General features: G+C 37.1%; 1 protein-coding gene across 24 annotated transcripts in view; it reads left to right on the top strand.

The window, feature by feature from the left end:
* Nucleotides 1-19839, top strand: part of DTNA (dystrobrevin alpha) — a 410756-nt gene that overhangs the window by 216355 nt on the left and 174562 nt on the right. For 4 of the 24 annotated variants that reach the window (XM_057300433.2, XM_063597317.1, XM_057300435.2 and 1 more), the window contains exon 1: nt 11872-12041. The exons of 18 other annotated variants lie outside the window; for them this stretch is intronic. The gene's annotated coding sequence lies outside the window, so the exon portion shown is untranslated. Of the gene's footprint in view, nt 1-11816; nt 12042-19839 lie in introns of those variants that run through there. 2 more of the 24 variants (XM_055102477.2, XM_057300437.2) reach the window with 1 other exon arrangement.

Here is a 19839-nt window from a genome sequence, read left to right on the forward strand (position 1 = left end):
TGCCTCTTCCTAGCTTCTGTGGGTTCCAGTAGTCCTGGCATTCCTTGGCTTGCAGCTGCATCACTGCAATCCCTGCTTCAGTCTTCACATGGCTTCCCCCGTTAGTGTGTCTCTTTTTACATTCTCTCCTCTTCTTATACAGATACTAGTTGTCTTATGGTTCTCCAAAGATACACAACTAATAGGATAGATGTACATATAAAGGAGAGTTTATTAAGGAGTATTGACTCACACGATCACAAGGTAAGGTCCCACAATAGGCTGTCTGCAAGCTGAGGAACAAGGAACAAAGCTGAAGAACTTGGAGTCCGATGTTTGAGGTCAGGAAGCATCTAGCATGGGAGAAAGATGTAGGCCAGAAGACTAAAACAGTCTAATCTTTCCACGTTCTTTTGCCTGCTTTTATTCTGGCCATGCTGGCAGCTGATTAGATTGTGCACACCCAGATTGAGGGTAGGTCTGCCATTCCCAGTCCACTGGCTCAAATGTTAATCTCCTTTGGCAACACACTCACCCAGGAACAATACTTTGCATCCTTCAATCCAATCACATTGACACTCAATACTAATCATCACAACAGTCATTGGATTTAGGGCTCACCATAATCTAGTATGATCTCATTGTGATCCTTAACTGATTATATCTGAAAAGACTTTATTTCTAAAGGAGATAATAATATGCGTTTGAGATATGAATTTTTGAGGGACACTCCTTGTATTAGTCAGGGTTGTCCAGAGAAACAGAACCAATATGTACTCACATGTGCACACACACACACACATCTATAAAACCATGTATTATAAGGAATGGGTTCATGTGATTATGGAGGCTGAGAAGTCTCCAGGTATGCAGTTCAAAGGCCTGGAAACCAGGAATGCTGATGTCGTAAGTTCCAGGCTGAATCCAAAAGCAAGAGAAGACCAGTGCCCCGGCTCAAAGACCATAATGCAGAAAAAGCACACACTCTCTTGCTCAGCCTTTTGTTTTATTCAGACACTGTAATTTTAACAGATTGGATTAGGCCCACTCACACTGGGGATGGCAATCTGTTTTACTCAGTCTACCAATTCAAATATTAATCTCATCCAGAAATACCCTTGCAAATACACCCAGAATAATGTTTGACCAAATATCTGTGCACCTGGTGACCCAGTCAGGTTGACACATAAAATTCACTGTCACACAACTCAAATACACAACGCCCCGCAGACTTTCCCTTGCTGACAAGCCTGGCAAGGGAACTGCATTCGCAGTGATTGACTTAAACCCTTCCCTGAGACTTTGGTGGAGGCACAGACAACAAATAATTCAGCATTTTGCCAGCAAAGAAAAGGGGGAGAATGGTTATTAGGTAAGTAACTAATAAATCTGTTGCATTTCTATATATTTCTTTTTGGTGAAACAGACCCATCCATATTAGTCTATGCTTTGTATTTTCAAGCAACAAAAAGCAAAGCAAAACAAAACAAAAAAACTTGGCTAGCTTAACAAAAAAGAGACAGTTGCGCTTTAGACAAGGACAGATCCAAAAGTTCAAAGGTTATACTCAGGACCCTGTCTCTTTCCGCCTTTCTCAGCACCATTTCTCTCTGGCGTTCAATTAATAGTTAAGGAGATTCTATCTATGCAGTGATGAAGAAAATCAGCAGACCTCCAAGCATAAACAATCTACCCAACTATAGATCACAGAGAAAAGAGCTTAACTTTGACCACCATAGAACTCTAATTGGCTTTCCTTAGGTCACATAAACATTCCTACTCCAACTCTTATTTTCAGTCTTGATTGCTGCAGGATACCTATGATATGGATGACCCAATCAATACCCTCATCATATCCAGAAAAATATTCCTCCATTTGACCTCAGCCATCCACTTGCTTGACCACTAGAGCTGGTTACCTTCAGGAAATTAACCACTTCCACAATCAAAATAAGATACTTCTGTCTCCAAATACCACATGCTCCACTTCCAGCTCTTTTGCTCTGATATCTCACATTTGTGATTCTTTGTGTTCATTAAAGGGTCTTTTGGGCCTCATTCTTTCTCACTATCAGACTCCTCCTGTCTTTATTTTCTTCCTTACTTGCTTCTATTACATAGTTTATCCCTTGTACAAGCTTTCCTTTTATATACCTTCAAGTCCCTACCTCCTGTCCTGCCATCACATTCACCAGGCATTAGTGAACTCACTCACCTGATTTACTATTACTTGTGTCTATGTAGCTGAGCTTTGTTGCAGAAAACCACACAGCAGACCATGCTGAAATCCTACTAGGCTCATAATAAGCACTTCAGGTGTGCTTGCAGCACTCCACGTCTATCCTACTATTTCTATAGTCAGCTCACACTCCTCCTCTGCATGGTGACTGGTTCATCACTTTCCCATTTGCATCACGCTTCTTCTCCCCACTCCGTGTCTGAGCTACCAACCTTGCTTCTTACTTCATTGAAAACATAAAAGCCATTAGATAGACTCCCTCTTCCTTAGGTTTCCAAACATGCAAGTATACCATCATCTGCAGCCTTCAACTCCTTTTTCCCTAGTGTCGCAGGAAAGGCAGTTTCTTGCCACATACACTCTGTATCCTATCTCCTTTCACCCTCTTAAGGACTGAGTGCATTCAACCAGCCATTTTCTCTCTCACATGCTCCGTCTCTCTGCCTGTAGTGGACCACTCATCAGGTAAATATTTTTAAGAGTCTCCTATATTTAGAACTCTTTCCCTGACTTCATATTTCCTTTCAATTGCTGCCCTACATTTGCTCTCGTACAAATTAAAGTTTCTAAAAACACAAAAAGTTGTCTATACAGGCTGACTCCACTTCCTTGCCCTCTATCCTTCTCCTGTTCCTCAACATTCCCCCAAAAAAGGTTCTTGTTAAGTCATTGTAATCTCCATATTCCAAAGCCAGTGGATGTTTTTCCCATTCTCATCTCACTCAACTTCTCAGTAGCTTTCAACTCAAGAATCACCCCTTTCTTCCTGAAAAATTCCCTTGTTTTCGAGTCCATAGAAGCACGCTCACATGGTGTTTCTCCTGCTTGCTAGGTCTCCCTGAGCTGGGGCAGCATCCTAGGCATGATCTCGATGTGTGCAGTCTCTTCTCTTCCCAGGGCTTAAAAAAAATTCCTCTCTACCTACAATTTCCACATGTGTATCTGCATCCAAGCCCTATTTTCAGAGCTTCAGGTTTATACAGACACAGCCTATGTGACATCTCAAATTCAAAACTGTTCCTGGCACACACCTCTCCCCTCATTACATTCCCTCAGCGCATTCCTGCACCAAGCCAGCTTCTGCATTAAAGTAAATGGCATCTCCATTTATCTCAGAATGCTGGGAGGTTGTTTAAATACTTTATTCTCACTCGTTTTCCCACATTCAATCTGTGACTGATCCCTGTCCATTCTACCTTCAAAATATGTTTCAAATGTGTCGCTTGTCATTGTCCCCATTGTCAGCATCCAGTCCAGCATCATCAGTCAGCCTCCAAACTCGTTTCACTATCCACCCTTTCCTCTGTCCCATCCACTCTCCACACCATAGACAGAGTGTTATTTTAAAAACAAAAGTTGTGTTTTATCACTATTATCATTGAAATTCTTCAGAAGCTTTGTGCTGCCCTGAGAATAAATTTCAGAATCCCTAACATGGGCTTCAAAGTCCTGGTCCCTGTGTGACCCTGTCCCCATCTGCACAGTGCTCCAGCCACACTGCTGTTCCTGCATTCCTCCATCACACCAGGCTTCCTCCCACTCACGGACTCGGGTCTCCCTTTGCCTGAAATCCCTCGCCTCCTTTTTCACAGGTGTCATCTCAAATGTCCCTTTCTCAGAGAGGTCAGAGATACCACTAAATCACCTCAGAGGTGACATTCTATCCTCATAGCCCATTCCAAGCATGGACACAGACTAAATTATCACGTGAAGCTGCGGCCAGCTCCCGAAGCTTTCCTAAAATCTTCACAATAACAGAGACGATACAAGTCAGAAATCATTAAAATTAGTCTTCAGCATAAGTATTAAACTGTAAGTCTTGCCCTTCATAAGACAACTGCTAGATTGGCCTTTCTTATTCATCCTAATAATAGAATCCATTGGCGTTTCTTCTTGGGCCACCGTTTTTAGAACTTGCTTCCCCCACAGGAAGGCGTTCGCTTTGACCTGGACCTTATCCCCACGTCCAGAACCTCAGCACCTATTCTCTCCCTTGATCTAGCCCCTAGTCCCTTCCCCATTCCAATTAATAACTTGTAATTTTCCACCTATATCACCCATAATAAACACAGCATTTTTTTCTCTTTTACATAAAGTGGCTTAATTTCTTTTTCCTCCATCTCTGTCTTCCAGACTAAGCTATATATAAGCAATACACCTATTAAAATTTATTCCAAAAAAAGAGCAATCATAAAGCCATGAACTCTGTAGCCTTCCTTAGAATCTTGGAAAATAGACAGTTTTAAAGGTAACAATTCATTTTACCCAACCTGCATATTTACATAGAGACAGATAGGAAATGGTAACTATAAAGATGTTGACTGTGGTTGTTGGGATTATAAAGGATTAGAAAATATTTTTGCTAACTTTTATTGTTTAATTGGTCTGCAGTGTGTACTGAGGATGTCATAAAGTCTGAAACAGATAAAATAGTCTTTATGTTCATTCTTTACATATGGTTGCTACAGGTATAACAGTATGGTTAGGAAAGCTCAACCGCAGGATTGAATGTGGATTGTCGGGTTTCTCTATGCTCTGTATGTATGTATAGAAGAATTTAAATGCAAATCTGGTCATCACTGGGATGTAGAGCGTTCTTACATGTACTACAAATATAAGTGGCTAATATCCTTTGAAAATTCGTCCTTGATGAATAATATAGAATGTTAATGTCTTCCTGACTTGTATACTTATAAGCCAGAATTTTGGTGCTGTATTAGGAGGTTCTTCCTAATGTCTCGCCTGGCAAAAACGTACTATGGTAGCTTCAGTAAAAAACGAAGAACATCTATTCACCATTATTTTCACTGGGATATACTTGCAAATGGTCAAGTGCCTCCCTCACAGGCTTCTCTTCCACTTTCCTTCCTGTTTATTGTTCACCATCTTACCTTTTCCAGTTTCTCCCTTTCACATGTCACTATGAGGCTCCAAACAGAATGCAGTGGCCTGATGGAGAACTGACCAGTGTGGAACAAGGAGCATGCCTCCCAGATTGACTCCAGGGATCTCTGAAATATCAGATGTACAGTCCTTGCTGGCAGAGTATTTGCCACCACAGACACCCAGAAGTGTTCAAAGTGCCTGTTATCTTTATATTTTGGGTCAATTCATATGAAATTTGTTCAATTACTAGATGGACCTTTTTTATTCATTCCAATAATGGAATTCATTTAAGTGTATAGAATGAAATTCCAAATATTCATTTGTTGCTTGTCTCAGTTTAGTCAAACAATTTCCACAATAGTGTGCATTTCTTCAGTATTTCCTTCTTTTCTATTCTCCCCTTCTTGGGAATTTTGCTATGTGTTTTCTTGAACCACATATGCTTCTCTTTTTCTTTCCCCCAAATCACCTTATATCCTTTTCAAACTGTTTCTTAATCTTTGTTTTACCATAATAATTTATTCTACAGTCTTCCCTTAATTTTTCCTAACTTGCTTTATTTTATCATATTCTTTTTTTATCATAATGTCATCAATAATTAACTTTGTGTGTCTACAGGGTACATGACATCGCATTTGCTTCCCAGTTCTCTCCATCCCATTATCTATGATGCATACACACATATTACTTGATACGTAGTTATAGTTCACCCTCCCCTTGCCCACTGACTACATAATTACTTGTCCTTTCCCCAGGGAGCCTTACAAAGGAAGGAAGGGAAAAAGTCAGTAGACTCTGTCACTCCTACATCTCATCTTGGTCACTGAATATGCTTTTAGAGTACATCAGGCATTTCTCCATAGAGCTTTAGAATGTGTACTGTGCTGATGTATTCCTCCAAGTCCCTGAATACAAAGTAAAAGAATCTGGGAAAATACACCTAATATCCCCCAAACAAATGCTTTCTAAGCTCAGGGGACACTGACTGGGTGATTTTTCCCCTCCTTAACATTCTGCCTAAACTGACCTAATTAAATTCTCTGTCTACTCCCAAATCAGTTGGTCATATTCCTTCTCATATATTGTTATAGCTACAGTTAGTATTTCCTTTTTCCATGTTCTTATCTCCCCATCTAGATTGTAGGCCATTTATATTTCTTTGACTACACCTAGTTCATTAACTGTTTTTAGAAAGCACTTAATTCAAAGGTACTGAATCAGTACATCTCATTTCAGAATAAGCCACACAGAAGAAACTAAGAAACAATAATCTCTAAATCTTTGTATCCAGACTAAGAAAATGAATTCTTTTAAAAGTGAGATCTCAGGAATCTGCCTGTTTCCTTGACTTCACAGGTAGACTTAATTTTCAGAAATGTCCTTCCCTTTTCCCTTTAGCTGAGAGAGAATATATCCATCAAATAGAGATGTCATGGCTGTGCAAACACACCTGGGTTTACAGGATATGGGAATGTCACAGAGAGCAACCAGACAGGTACTTATTGAGTTACCTGACAGTCTTCCACTCAAAGCACATGGATTTTCTTCTATCCCAACGTACTAAAAGGCCATAAAAGAACTCAGAGGCCATAAAAGAGCCTAATAATTTTATATCAATCTCAGCTCACTAACTTGATGAGCACCCTGACCCTTCAGCTCTCTTGGAATTTTTCCATTTTGTTTCCCACAGAACAGATTTTGATCTGGGAGAATATTTACTCCTCAGTATCAATTCTGTCTTGCCACCAACAGAAGGTGCCTTTAGATATACTGCCGTGTGGGTTGTCCCTGATTAAAAAAAATAAAAAGCAAACAAACAAAACAGCATCACCCACCTCAAAGTAACTACCATTCCTGACTTGGACTCCAGAACACATTCATGGGGTTTCACAGATGACATCAAACTGGAACTGAGAGGGAAGCCCTCAGAGATGAATTGCCATTTAGAGTCAGCATGGTAAAATTACAAAAAGCAAAGTGGACTCACAAAGAACTCTGTTTCCTTTCTAGCACTAGAGTAATTTCATGCTGGAACTTTAAGCAAGTTATTTCACCTCTTTAAGCCTCAGAGTCCTCATAAATAAAAATCAATAAAATGAGGTATAATACTAAATTATGAGTATTGATTCTGCCAATTCTTAAATTTTGTTCTTAGACTTTCTAACTCAAACTCAGTAATCTCCCTCCACTTCCAGGAATCTATTCTAAGGAAATAACCCAAGGTATAACCAAAAATTTATATACAAAGATATATTGCTTATAATTAGAAACCTGGAAAAGACTAAACATATATTAGCAGTAAGGGATAGTTAAATAAATTCTGATATATACGAATATTAAAATTTTATGCCACTATTAAAAGGTATTTTCAAAGAATGTATAATACCATAGTGTGCTTATTTTACATGTCTGTGTTTCAGTGAAAAGGCAATATTCAAAATTATTCTGAATTTTTTTTTCGAGATGGAGTTTTGCTCTTGTTTCCCATGCTAGAGTGTAGTGGCGTGATCTCAGCTCACCGCAACCTCCGCCTCCCAGGTACAAGCGATTCTCCTGCCTCAGCCTCCCAAGTAGCTGGGATTACAGGCAATACACCACCATGCCCAGCTAATTTTGTATTTTTAGCAGAGACGGGGTTCTTCCATGTTGGTCAGGCTGGTCTTGAACTCCCGACCTCAGGTGATCCACTCGCCTCGGCCTCCCAAAGTGCTGGGATTACAGGCATGAGCCACCACTCCCAGCCATGAATTTTTAACGTATGAAGAAATACATCAAAATGTTGATACTTGTTATTTCTGATAGTTGAATTATAAGTGCTTTTAATATTATTTCACAAATGTTTTCTGTATTTTTCAACTTCTCTACAATGGACATGTAACATTATCTTTTCATGAGAACATGGAAAGTTACAAGTTTTTATTATTAAGTTTAAAAACCAACGTATTTTTCACTAAGAATACATTCAGAATATAAGTAAATAATTATAATTTTTAAACACATGAAAAAATACAAAAACAGAGGCTTGAGGATAAATTTCCAAAAATGATATGGCAAAATGATTCAGAGTTCACAATAGGTTATCTGTAAGATATGGAGCCATCAATTTCATAGTGTTATTTAAAAACGGATATTTTCTGTGATGTACTCACAGAAGAAAAACATAAAGAAATCCTTATTATTTATAGCCCCATTGTTACAATTCAAAGGAAAAGTGCATGTTTGAAATATCTTAAGGGTAAAATAGAATATCTTGATATTAAATTGTATAAATTGAGATGGCTTGCAACAGACTTGTTCTTTCATAAGAAATTTTTATGAGCAGAATAGATACTAATCCGATTAATATTTTTTAGGTCAGCTGCTCAAAGTGGCCCAAGAAACAATGTGCTTGCAAAAATTGTTCAGTAGATCACAGTCTTTTTTTGTTGCTGTCAACACACTTTCTTTTTAAATTTAAACCAGTGCCCTAACAATAAAGCACTTTGTGGTATGAAAAAATAAATAATAATTTTTAACTATGATGTGAAAATTGCATTTTCAGAGGTTCAAATTGTTTTGCTTGTTTTAATTTCATTAACATTGGCCATCAACGTTTTTTGCAGCCATGTTGCTTAATTTAAGCGCGTGACTTCTGAGCCCATGTTGTTACCTTGAGTTTGTGGGAAATTAGGTTCTCTCACATCTGAAGAGAGGGCAGTGAAGCATATAACTTTGAAGCTCCCTCCTGCTTCTATGGGACTAGGATTTGGCAAATTGACTTCATGGGGTACCTTCTGAAGCATCATTACCTATGTCTCAAAAACTTTTTCTAAGTGATTGAATTCTTCATATGAAATTAAGTGGGTCACAAGAGCACAGATTATGTTGCATATTTTGTTCACATGAGGGGGAAGTTTAATTTTAACATTTGCAAAAGGGGATTTAAAACTTTGTGAAACCAAATATACTGGCATCGTATTCCCTAGGGGTTAAAGAATCAACAGTCACTTTAACATCTGACAAAGGATGCACCTTCTGTTTGGCAATCAATCATATTAAATGCTCTAGTAACAGTGTACCTTAACTAGATAAATGATAGGCTTTTACATTTACAAAATGAAAAACAATTAGATACGTGTAATGGCCACATAACCAATCTGCAGGGGAAAAAAATGTACAAGGTAAACACTCCTGATGAAATGAATGCAGTCAGTGAGAGTCTCTATTCAGCCAGCCACACATGAGAATAGGTATGAATTATTCAAATTGGGGTTCAAATTATTCAAATAGTCTCTCCTTCATCAACTGTTTTGAAGAGGATTAGGGAGTGCTAATTTTCCGGTGTAGCTGCTCCTTGCCTTTTTGCCTGGTCGGCCTCACACATTTTTTTGGATTGGATCATCATGAGTCACCACGCTGAAGGATTTTTCAAGGTTGGAGCAGTGCCAAAGCTATTTTAAATCATCCCAACTGATTTGTTGTGGGGCTTTTCTTTCTTACTTACTTTTTAATAATAGAGAAATCTTGCAATGTGCAACATTCACTTTATTCTTTCTGGTAACTTCCTGCAATGAAAAAAAAATTGTTTTTTTCTACCACAGGCTTTTTTAACCCCTGGCTGCTTCTTTGTATATTCTTCAAAGGGATTTTAATGCTAATTTTCCTATGCCATTGGCTTTGGTGTCAGGTAATTTCCTGAATTTGATTACTATGGAGAGAAGCAGCTAAAAGTCTACACTGGTGAGCAGTTTACAGTACTTGTTAGAGATCAAGGTGACCTTGTAAAGGCTTCTATTGACACAATATTGGTTAATTACTAGAAATGTAATCTATGTATATAATTTATATTTTAAAGCCCTTTATGATGAGGATTCTTTACAGTTCATCTTAATTTGAGAAAGTATCATTAACCAATAACATATAGACCATTTTTTAAGAATCCAAAATGAATACCACAATGAACTGCTGTACTTGTGTTTTTCTTCCATATTTAAAGATGAAAAAAATTAACTACCATGTTTAACATTCTTCCCACAGTCCATTTCATACTAGAAATATGCTTAACCTTCTGACTGATCAGTTGCTCCTAGCTGGTTTGTAGGTTGGAGCAAGCAGCCCTTGCTCTTTGCCTAAAAAGGTCTCTATATTTATGCTGTGTTGTTATGTAAACCTATGTTAGGAAACATAGGATTGTTAATGCACATCTTGTTGAAAATGACAGTTTATTCAGCAAAGGGAAGTCACGTGCCAGTCAGCTTTCTCATGGCCCTCTTGTTCAAAAATCACATATTGACTAAATAATACTAGCCAGAATTTATTGAGCATTTAGTATGCTTCAAGCTTGGTGCTTCCCTTGGACTATCTCATTTAATCCATTTCCATTCCTTGTTAAAGTAGGAATTTTACAGAAGAGTAAACTGAGGGTTAGAGAGGTTAAGTAACCAATCCAAGATCACAAAAGTAGTATGGGCTAGAGCCAGATTTCAAATCCGCATCTGCTTGATTCCACAATTGCTCTTCTTAAGAGCTCCTCTGCCTTGCCTCTCTTTGTGATGTGATGTACTAAGAAAAATTCTGTGCAGATCTCTGAAGGGTTTAACCACAGCAAGCCATGCTCTGAAGACAGTCCTGGAGGAGTTGAGGGAAAGCTTTCAGATGCCATCTTTATCCATTGAAGAAGTAGCCCTACCTAGTGCCAAGTCTTGTGATGGTTACTTGGTAGAGAAAGATGAGTAAGACAATGTTCCTGTTCCTCTGGGAGTCCATCTCTAAAGAGAGAAGATAGATATGCAAACAAATTATTGTGAAATGTAAGCTAAGTTTGGGAAAAAAGGAAGATTGTGCAAGAGCAGAGTGATAATGCGAGGCCTGAGGGATGAAGTAGCCATCCCTGGAGGACGGGGGCACCCACTGGCTGATTAATGTACCATGGTGGGAGGAAGGACCATGCTGACATGCTGGCAAGCGGGGAAGCTCCAGTCACCTGGGACTCCTTCGGCTTTTCCCTAAAGGACTGGTAATGCGCTGAAGGTGATTCCTTAAATCCTAACTACATAGCCATTGGTTTGGGGAGTCCCAGGATTGCTCAGAGTTTGTATCGTTTCAAATCCAAGACTGCTGCTCTTAATATAGAGCCCTCCCCACCTCAGCAAATATAGCCTGATCGATTCCAGCAGGCTGTGTTGCCTGCTTTAAATTTAAATGATAAATTTTAAAAGAACTGAAATCTGTTTAAATAACAATTAAACACAGGGTTTTGATGAAAAGAAAATGAAGAATTTTACCTCCCACATCTAAGCTGTGATTAGAAGTTTACTCTAGAAAAAAAGCACTTTGAAACTAGCCCTTCATACACTGATGTAGTGTTTTCAGCATCTGTGTTTACTGAATACATTACTGCATTTTTTAATGTTTCTAAAGGAGCTGTGGGATTATTGCTGCATTTCCTATTGAGTTAGTAACTGACATTTAAAAATATTTAGTTGGCTGATGTAGTAGATAATGATCAGTATTTCAAAAGATTAATGGTGACTTAAAATGCATAGAGATAGTTCATTAGTTAGTTGGGAAACCTTTTATTCTTATACTTCTGTTATTTTTTTCTTGTTCATGAAGTTGAGTCAGCAAGAGAAGCATATTCAAATTAGACTTGTCATACAGAAAAAAAAATCTGACTTTGTCAGGGTGGGTGGAGGGGAAAAAAGCAACTTTTTGTCAGTCTTTTGTATTTCAGCAGCTGGATTCATTGCTACCATGGTAACGGACCACATGATGAGGTGTATTAGATTGCTGTGTGTTGAGCACAAGGGGAAGAATGAACACAGCTTTTTATTGAAGTTAAAGGTTACTTTGGAGTTTCTTTGGAAATGTGTAAGGTCAAATACTATAGTTTTCAGCATATGTAGTACTTCAGAGGAAGAATTAAGGGGCATGTTGGTGCATTTAACTACAAAACCAGGTAAGGTACAATTGAATCTATGAAACTGAACTCTCTGACTTCTGTCGCAGTGGCATAACTTGCTGGGTGGAATTTCACTGTTGCCCCCACCCCCACCCCCACATGGGCACCCGATAAATTTCTCCTGCCCACCCTCCTAGCTCCTCCACCTCCGGTTTCAGCTGTTTTTAATTTGAAAGTCTAAGATGTTGTGAAATGTTATAGTTTTATGGCAGTGTGTGTGTGTGGGAGTGTGTGTGTGTGTGTGTGTGTGTGTAAGTCAAAGAAAGAAAACTGCAAAGGAAGTAATAAGAATGCAATAACTGGTGTCTTCAAATCAGCGTAGACCTGAACAAAGTGTTTTCTTGTTTTGTTTTTTGAAAATGGTCCGCTTTTCTTAGAGGACACCTTATTAGTGGCATTTGTCCAAAGCTACTTGTCTCTTCTACTAAATTAAGCAGTAGGACAAAGTTTTCCAGCAAAGTTATCTAGTGTGTTTATTGTATGTGAGCTTTTGTTTTTCTTTCATCATATTATTGCCAGCCTCATCTAACATGTATAGTCCGGTTTTATCTATATTTTTTAAAACATCTATTATTTCTATTAGCATTCTAATCTTTTAGGCATTGTGGCTGTATGTGTGATACAGGATTTAAAAATAGAAGTAAATACAACATGGGTGAGTGCAAAATGAACTCTTTTGCTTAGAGGCTGGTAGGAACTGAATGTAAACAATTCAGTGTGGCTGTGTGGAGCATCAATTCCCAGAGCGCAGACGCCTTCTCATGCGTTGTTTACATATCACCCTGGCAGCTTGTTTCAAAATGGGAGGCTTTGGTACACACAGAGCAAGTTAAAGGAGAACAATTTCTTTAATAATAACTTATTTTAATTACTTTTTCATGGCTTTTACTGATGTTTGATGTTTGACTTTCTCATAAGATATTAGGATTTACTCTAATTTTAGCCAGGGGTTTACTTAATGCAACTTCTTTCCTTCCTCTTAGAACAAAGTTGTCTTAGCAGCTTTTAGAAATAAAACCTAATTAAATAGTAGCAAAGCCCTACTGTTATTCTAGTGTATTCACTGTCCACCTGAAAAAGTGCAGATATAGGAAAATCTTTTTGAAAAATACTTTCTTAGTGAACTAAAATCAATTATGTGCCCTTAATTGGCACTAATTAGGATAAAAGCCAATAAATTTTCCCAAGTTTGTTCATACAGCATGCTTTCTTACAAAAGGAAAACTTAGATTTTATTAAATTTATTTATGCTCTGTGATTTTCATCACTATTTCCTTGATCTCTCTAGTTTCCATATGTCCAAGCCATTTTCTAAGTTTAAGCAAGGAGTTATAATCATTATTCAAAAAAATTATTTGCCATGATTTCAAATAAAGAGAACTGTTTCCATGATGACAGATATCAAAAGTACTATAATAGCATCTAATATTGTAAATGTTCATGCTTGTATCTGAATTTATTCCTTTCTTTTTCCCTTTGTTGTTTGAGTACAAATGAGCTATGACCATGTCTTTCAAAACATGAGATATTTTCATAAACATAAGTTGTTACTACTAGAGAATAGGGAGTTTCTAAAAATCAGTGAAAGATGGTACCTGGTAAAGTATTCTAAAGTATGAAATTATTGAAACTGACAATATCTGAGGTAGAAAGTGTTATGTTTTATTAAAAGAAAAATAAAAGAGGGGAAGAAGAAGCAAGACAGAGACACAGAGAGAGAAAAAAAGAAATGAAAAGATATACAAAAGGTAAAGATAAAAGTGTAAATGATCTCTTACCCAAGCATTTTTCTTTCCCACCGGTACTGGAAAGGGTTAAATCTGTATCTGTCAGAGAAGAGAGTAGTATGGATGAGGGAAATTACTAAAAAGTATTTTTATTTCACTATTCCATCTTTAAAATACATGATAAAGTATAGATAGTTCCTTTCTATTAAATAAAATGAAAAAAATTCTATAGTGAGGTTGTCTCAGTCTTTGTAGTTATGGGCTACCAGCCAGCTTAGATATTAGAGCTACAAGTGCGTAAAAACCAATATATGCCCAAATTTCTGTGATCTTTATTCATCTGACATTAGACCATATGTACACAAAAACTTCTGAAATAATTTTAACAGAGATCACAAGATGGAAGATTCTTTTATAGTTGTTTTGGTATTTTCATTCTTAAGAAGCAAAATTGACTTTTGATGTACTTGCTTTAAATTGTAAATTTTGCCAAGATGTTTTAATTGTACAGTATTTGTTTCAACTCTTGTTTAAATTATGCTTTCTTGTTAATTTTGAATAATTGTAGTGTTTGTTAACATTTTAGCTTTAATCTCTAGAGCTGTCTAGAGTCATAGACCAATAGATAATTATCTGCAAACATTTACCTCTACTAAGGAGATAGATATTTAACAATTTTTTAACATGTTAAAAAACAACCATATTGAGTAAAATAGTATAGCCTCTTCTAAAAAATTAATGATATTTAAACTCCAAGAAAATATTTCTAAAATAGATGAAGATCAAGCCAATGAATGATGACTCAATATCATCTAGATACTCCATTTTTAGGAGTTATTTTTTAACCTCCGATTTTATTAAGGTGAATTTTATTATTGACCACTATGTAATTTTTGACATGAAAAGAATTGGACTTTTTTTTTAGAAATCTAAGACTTTTCAAATGAAAAAGAAAGTAATGGTACCATGATCATGATGATAATGATAACAACAATAATGATTAATTTGGAAAATAAGATAGATTAGAAAGCTCTTGCCTCTTTGTGTAGTAAAAGGCCAAAGCTCTTAGAAGGAAAGTGGAAATTAATGGGTAGTATGATTCTCAGAAATTAACCCTCAAATTTAATTAATTATGTTAATAGCATTTATAAGTCACTAGGAATAGAGGTGCTTGGTATGTTATTATCAGACTTTATTATAAAATATCTTGGTTTTGTTCAATAAGCGATAGAGGCTGTCATCAAAAATGATTAAACTTAGATATGCGGCGTTATTTCTGAGGGCTCTGTTCTGTTCCATTGATCTATATCTCTGTTTTGGTACCAGTACCATGCTGTTTTGGTTACTGTAGCCTTGTAGTATAGTTTGAAGTCAGGTAGTGTGATACCTCCAGCTTTGTTCTTTTGGCTTAGGATTGACTTGGTGATGCGGGCTCTTTTTTGGTTCCATATGAACTTTAAAGTAGTTTTTTCCAATTCTGTGAAGAAAGTCATTGGTAGCTTGATGGGGATGGCATTGAATCTGTAAATTACCTTGGGCAGTATGGCCATTTTCACGATATTGATTCTTCCTACCCATGAGCATGGAATGTTCTTCCATTTGTTTGTATCCTCTTTTATTTCCTTGAGCAGTGGTTTGTAGTTCTCCTTGAAGAGGTCCTTCACATCCCTTGTAAGTTGGATTCCTAGGTATTTTATTCTCTTTGAAGCAATTGTGAATGGGAGTTAACTCATGATTTGGCTCTCTGTTTGTCTGTTGTTGGTGTATAAGAATGCTGATCTTTGACAAACCTGAGAAAAACAAGCAATGGGGAAAGGATTCCCTATTTAATAAATGGTGCTGGGAAAACTGGCTAGCCATATGTAGAAAGCTGAAACTGGATCCCTTCCTTACACCTTATACAAAAATCAATTCAAGATGGATTAAAGACTAAACATTAGACCTAACACCATAAAAACCCTAGAAGAAAACCTAGGCATTGCCATTCAGGACATAGGCATGGGCAAGGACTTCATCTCTAAAACACCAAAAGCAATGGCAACAAAAGACAAAATTGACAAATGCGATCTAATTAAACTAAAGAGCTTCTGCACAGCAAAAGAAACTACCATCAGAGTGAACAGGCAACCTACACAATGGGAGAAAATTTTCACAACCTACTCATCTGACAAAGGGCTAATATCCAGAATCTACAATGAACTCAAACAAATTTACAAGAAAAAAACAAACAACCCCATCAAAAAGTGGGCGAAGGACATGAACAGACACTTCTCAAAAGAAGACATTTATGCAGCCAAAAAACACATGAAAAAATGCTCACCATCACTGACCATCAGAGAAATGCAAATCAAAACCACAATGAGATACCATCTCACACCAGTTAGAATGGCAATCATTAAAAAGTCAGGAAACAACAGATGCTGGAGAGGATGTGGAGAAATAGGAACACTTTTACACTGTTGGTGGGACTGTAAACTAGTTCAACCATTGTGGAAGTCAGTGTGGCGATTCCTCAGGGATCTAGAACTAGAAATACCATTTGACTCAGCCACCCATAAATCATGCTGCTATAAAGACACATGCACACGTATGTTTATTGTGGCATTATTCACGATAGCAAAGACTTGGAACCAAGCCAAATGTCCAACAATGATAGACTGGATTAAGAAAATGTGGCACATATACACCATGGAATACTACACAGCCATAAAAAATGATGAGTTCATGTCCTTTGTAGGGACATGGATGAAACTGGAAATCATCATTCTCAGTAAACTATCGCAAGAACAAAAAACCAAACACCGCATATTCTCACTCATAGGTGGGAATTGAACAATGAGATCACATGGACACAGGAAGGGGAATATCACACTCTGGGGACTGTGGTGGGGTGGGGGGAGGGGGGAGGGATAGCATTGGGAGATATACCTAATGCTAGATGACGAGTTAGTGGGTGCAGCACACCAGCATGGCACATGTATACATATGTAACTAACCTGCACAATGTGCACATGTACCCTAAAACTTAAAGTATAATAATAAAAAATAGAAAAAAAAATGATTAAACGTATCAAGAATTGTACAATGTGTGGGTCAGTATCTGACAGGAAAAATGCAAACTCATTTCTAGGAAAGAACAATTAGTTATATTTTTAGTATATAAAGGGGCAATTAACTGGTCTTCATGGTATTATTAGCTGGATATTTTAGAGTGGTATTACTATAATCATTCCCCACTCTCAAACACACATGTTATGAAATGTTCACTAGACACCATTTCAATATTTTAATTGTTTTTAATTTTTTAATTATTTATTTTAAATAAACAACAATATTTTATATCTGAAACCTGTTAATTTTGATTTGTTTGGTGGAACATTTACTCAGAAAAATTACTTACCTCTACACATCCCTAACATGAAAGAAAATACTGGATGGATTGGCAATTCCAGTATAAAATATGGATCCATGAAAGTAGTGGAAGAAAATATAGAACTTATGATAGAAAAGGATGACCTCAAAGACAAAAATCATAAAGGAATGGTAATATGAAAACTTATTCCTTCTAGAATATGTTATATACAAAATTAAAAAGATAAATGGCAAATTAGAAACAACATTTGCAACATATATGAAAGAGAAAAAGTGAATATCCATGTTATGTAATGAGGTCTCATAAATCTGTAAGAAAAAGCACTTCCCTTTTAATTTTAAAAATATCTAAAAATTAAACAAATGTCATTTTAATAATTAGCAACTATTTTTTAAAGGGGAAAGCAAAAGGAGGAAGGGGGAGATAATGTCTGGTTTAGGAAAAGTCTGGAAAATGGGAACACATATACACTGCTATCATATAGCAGTGTACACTGGGTGCAGGTGGGGAGTTGATCAAGCTGGCAATGTGTAGCAAAGTCTTTAAAAACTGCATATCCTTGGGCCCTACAGTTCTACTACTAGGAATATGTCCTAACAAAACAAATAGTCGGACATATTTACATAGTTTTTTGTTGTTTCAGACAATAGCAGTCTGAAAAAGAAAATCCAACAAATATAGAAAACACATGAGCTCGTATTTCCTCTCTAGAAGCTATAAAGCTGTAAGAAGTCGGCCGGGCACCGTGGCTCACACCTGTTATCCCAACACTTTGGGAGGCCGAGGCGGGTGGATCGCCTGAGATCAGGAGTTGGAGACCAGCCTGGCCAACATAGTGAAACCCCATCTGTCCTAAAAATACAAAAAATTAGCTGGGCGTGGTGGCATGTGCCTGTAATCCCAGCTACTTGTGAGGCTGAGGCAAGAGAATCGCTTGAACCCAGGAGGTGGAGGTTGCAGTGAGCCAAGATCGCACCATTGTACTCCGGCCTGGGCAACAAGAGTGAAACTCCATCTCAATTAAAAGAAAGAAAAAAAAAAAGCTGCAAGAAGTCATAGACATGGCTATATGCTGGTCTAACTGTTGACTTCCCAACTCTTTAGATGGAACATGTATAGGCAACATGGTGTAGAAAAAGTCTTGGCTTAAGAATCGGAATGCCTGAATCATGCTACTAACTAGCTGAGTTAATATAAGTATGCAAAATTATGAAATTATTAAAATAATAATGTTAAAGAGTAGAAAAGTCTGTGAATCCCTTTACCCATCTATATGTGTTTGTCTTCACTGCTGATTTGCAAATAAGAAGTCTCATATCAAGTGGGAAGGGTAGATTTTTATAATTTCACTGAAATTCAATACCAAATGGTAAAATCTGGAATGCCTTGACTGTGAGAGAAAATAACAAAATATTTTAAATAGGGTATACATTCCAATTATTAGTTTTTGAAATTTATTCTAAAGAAATTTCTGCTCATATAAGGATGGGCAGAGGATAACTGGGCTTGAATAACTGGGCCACACCTACATTTAGGTGTGGTGGAGAGGCAGAGCTCCAGAGCAATGCTGTTCAAAATTCTGTGATGCTAGAAATGCTCTATATCTGCTTAGTCCAATATAGTAACTACTAGCCACATGTGGCTATTAAACACTTGAAAGGTAGCTAGTGCGACTGATGAAACAGATTTCAAATCTTATTTAATGCTAAGTAATTGAAATAGCCACGTGTGTCTAGTGCTATCTTATTAGACAGTGACACTCTAGAATTAAGCACAACAAATAGGGTCTTTTATTTAATATCGGAGGTTAATTTCAAGCACCTCTGCTAAATTCGGATGATATAGATAGGACAAGAAGGTGAGTATTCTTTGTGCAATTTCCCTTTTATCTACAGAAATACAGATCAATGAAATCCTTTGATTCTAGTGACTGCAAGTCCAAGATTTTCCAGAGAAGTGTTGGTCTCAAGTAGTCTGTAGTTTTGTTTGCTTAAGAATTTTAATGCTCATTCATTTTCTCATTTATTTTTTTAAAAAAAACCTTATATTGAATATATTTGTGTTGGACACTGACATTGAAAAGATAGTAGTAGTGCAGAGTTCCTTGATTCAGGAAATCCTTGGAGTATCCTAAGGAGTAAATGGTGCAGAGCAGATATTACAGAGGAGGGGAGATAAAATGCTGTGTGGAGAAGGAAGCACTGGGATAAACCTTAAAGAAATGGCCAGTGTTCAATAGGAAGCTGGGGAAAGGAGGATCTTGAGAAACAGAACAGTATGGGAAAACCAGGGAGAGATGAGAATCAGAAATGTCTGGAAATGTAATAATGACAGCAGCACAGAAAATAGACTAGTGTGTAGACAGAAATGAGTCCAGAAGTTAAGGTTACAATCCAGAACAAGGATGAGGGAGGTTCTGAGCTAAGGGGATGAAAGTAGAATTTAAAAAGAGTAGACTTGAGAGGTGTTTTGTCTGTTGCTTCTCTTTACAATAAGTCAGGTAGGGAACAACTGATTTATCTTTCAAGCCCCCTTGAAAATTGTCAATTACTGTATACAATGCTGGAGCAGGATTTTTGTGGCCAAGGAAACTGAGCGTATCTTACAATATGCAAGTTTTTCAAGCAGGACCAACTTACATAAATCATCCTCTTGGAAGTAGGCGCAACTACATCATGTATGTAGTTGAAATGTA

Source organism: Pan paniscus, chromosome 17 (assembly GCF_029289425.2).
Source record: "Pan paniscus chromosome 17, NHGRI_mPanPan1-v2.0_pri, whole genome shotgun sequence".
NCBI lineage: Eukaryota > Metazoa > Chordata > Mammalia > Primates > Hominidae > Pan > Pan paniscus.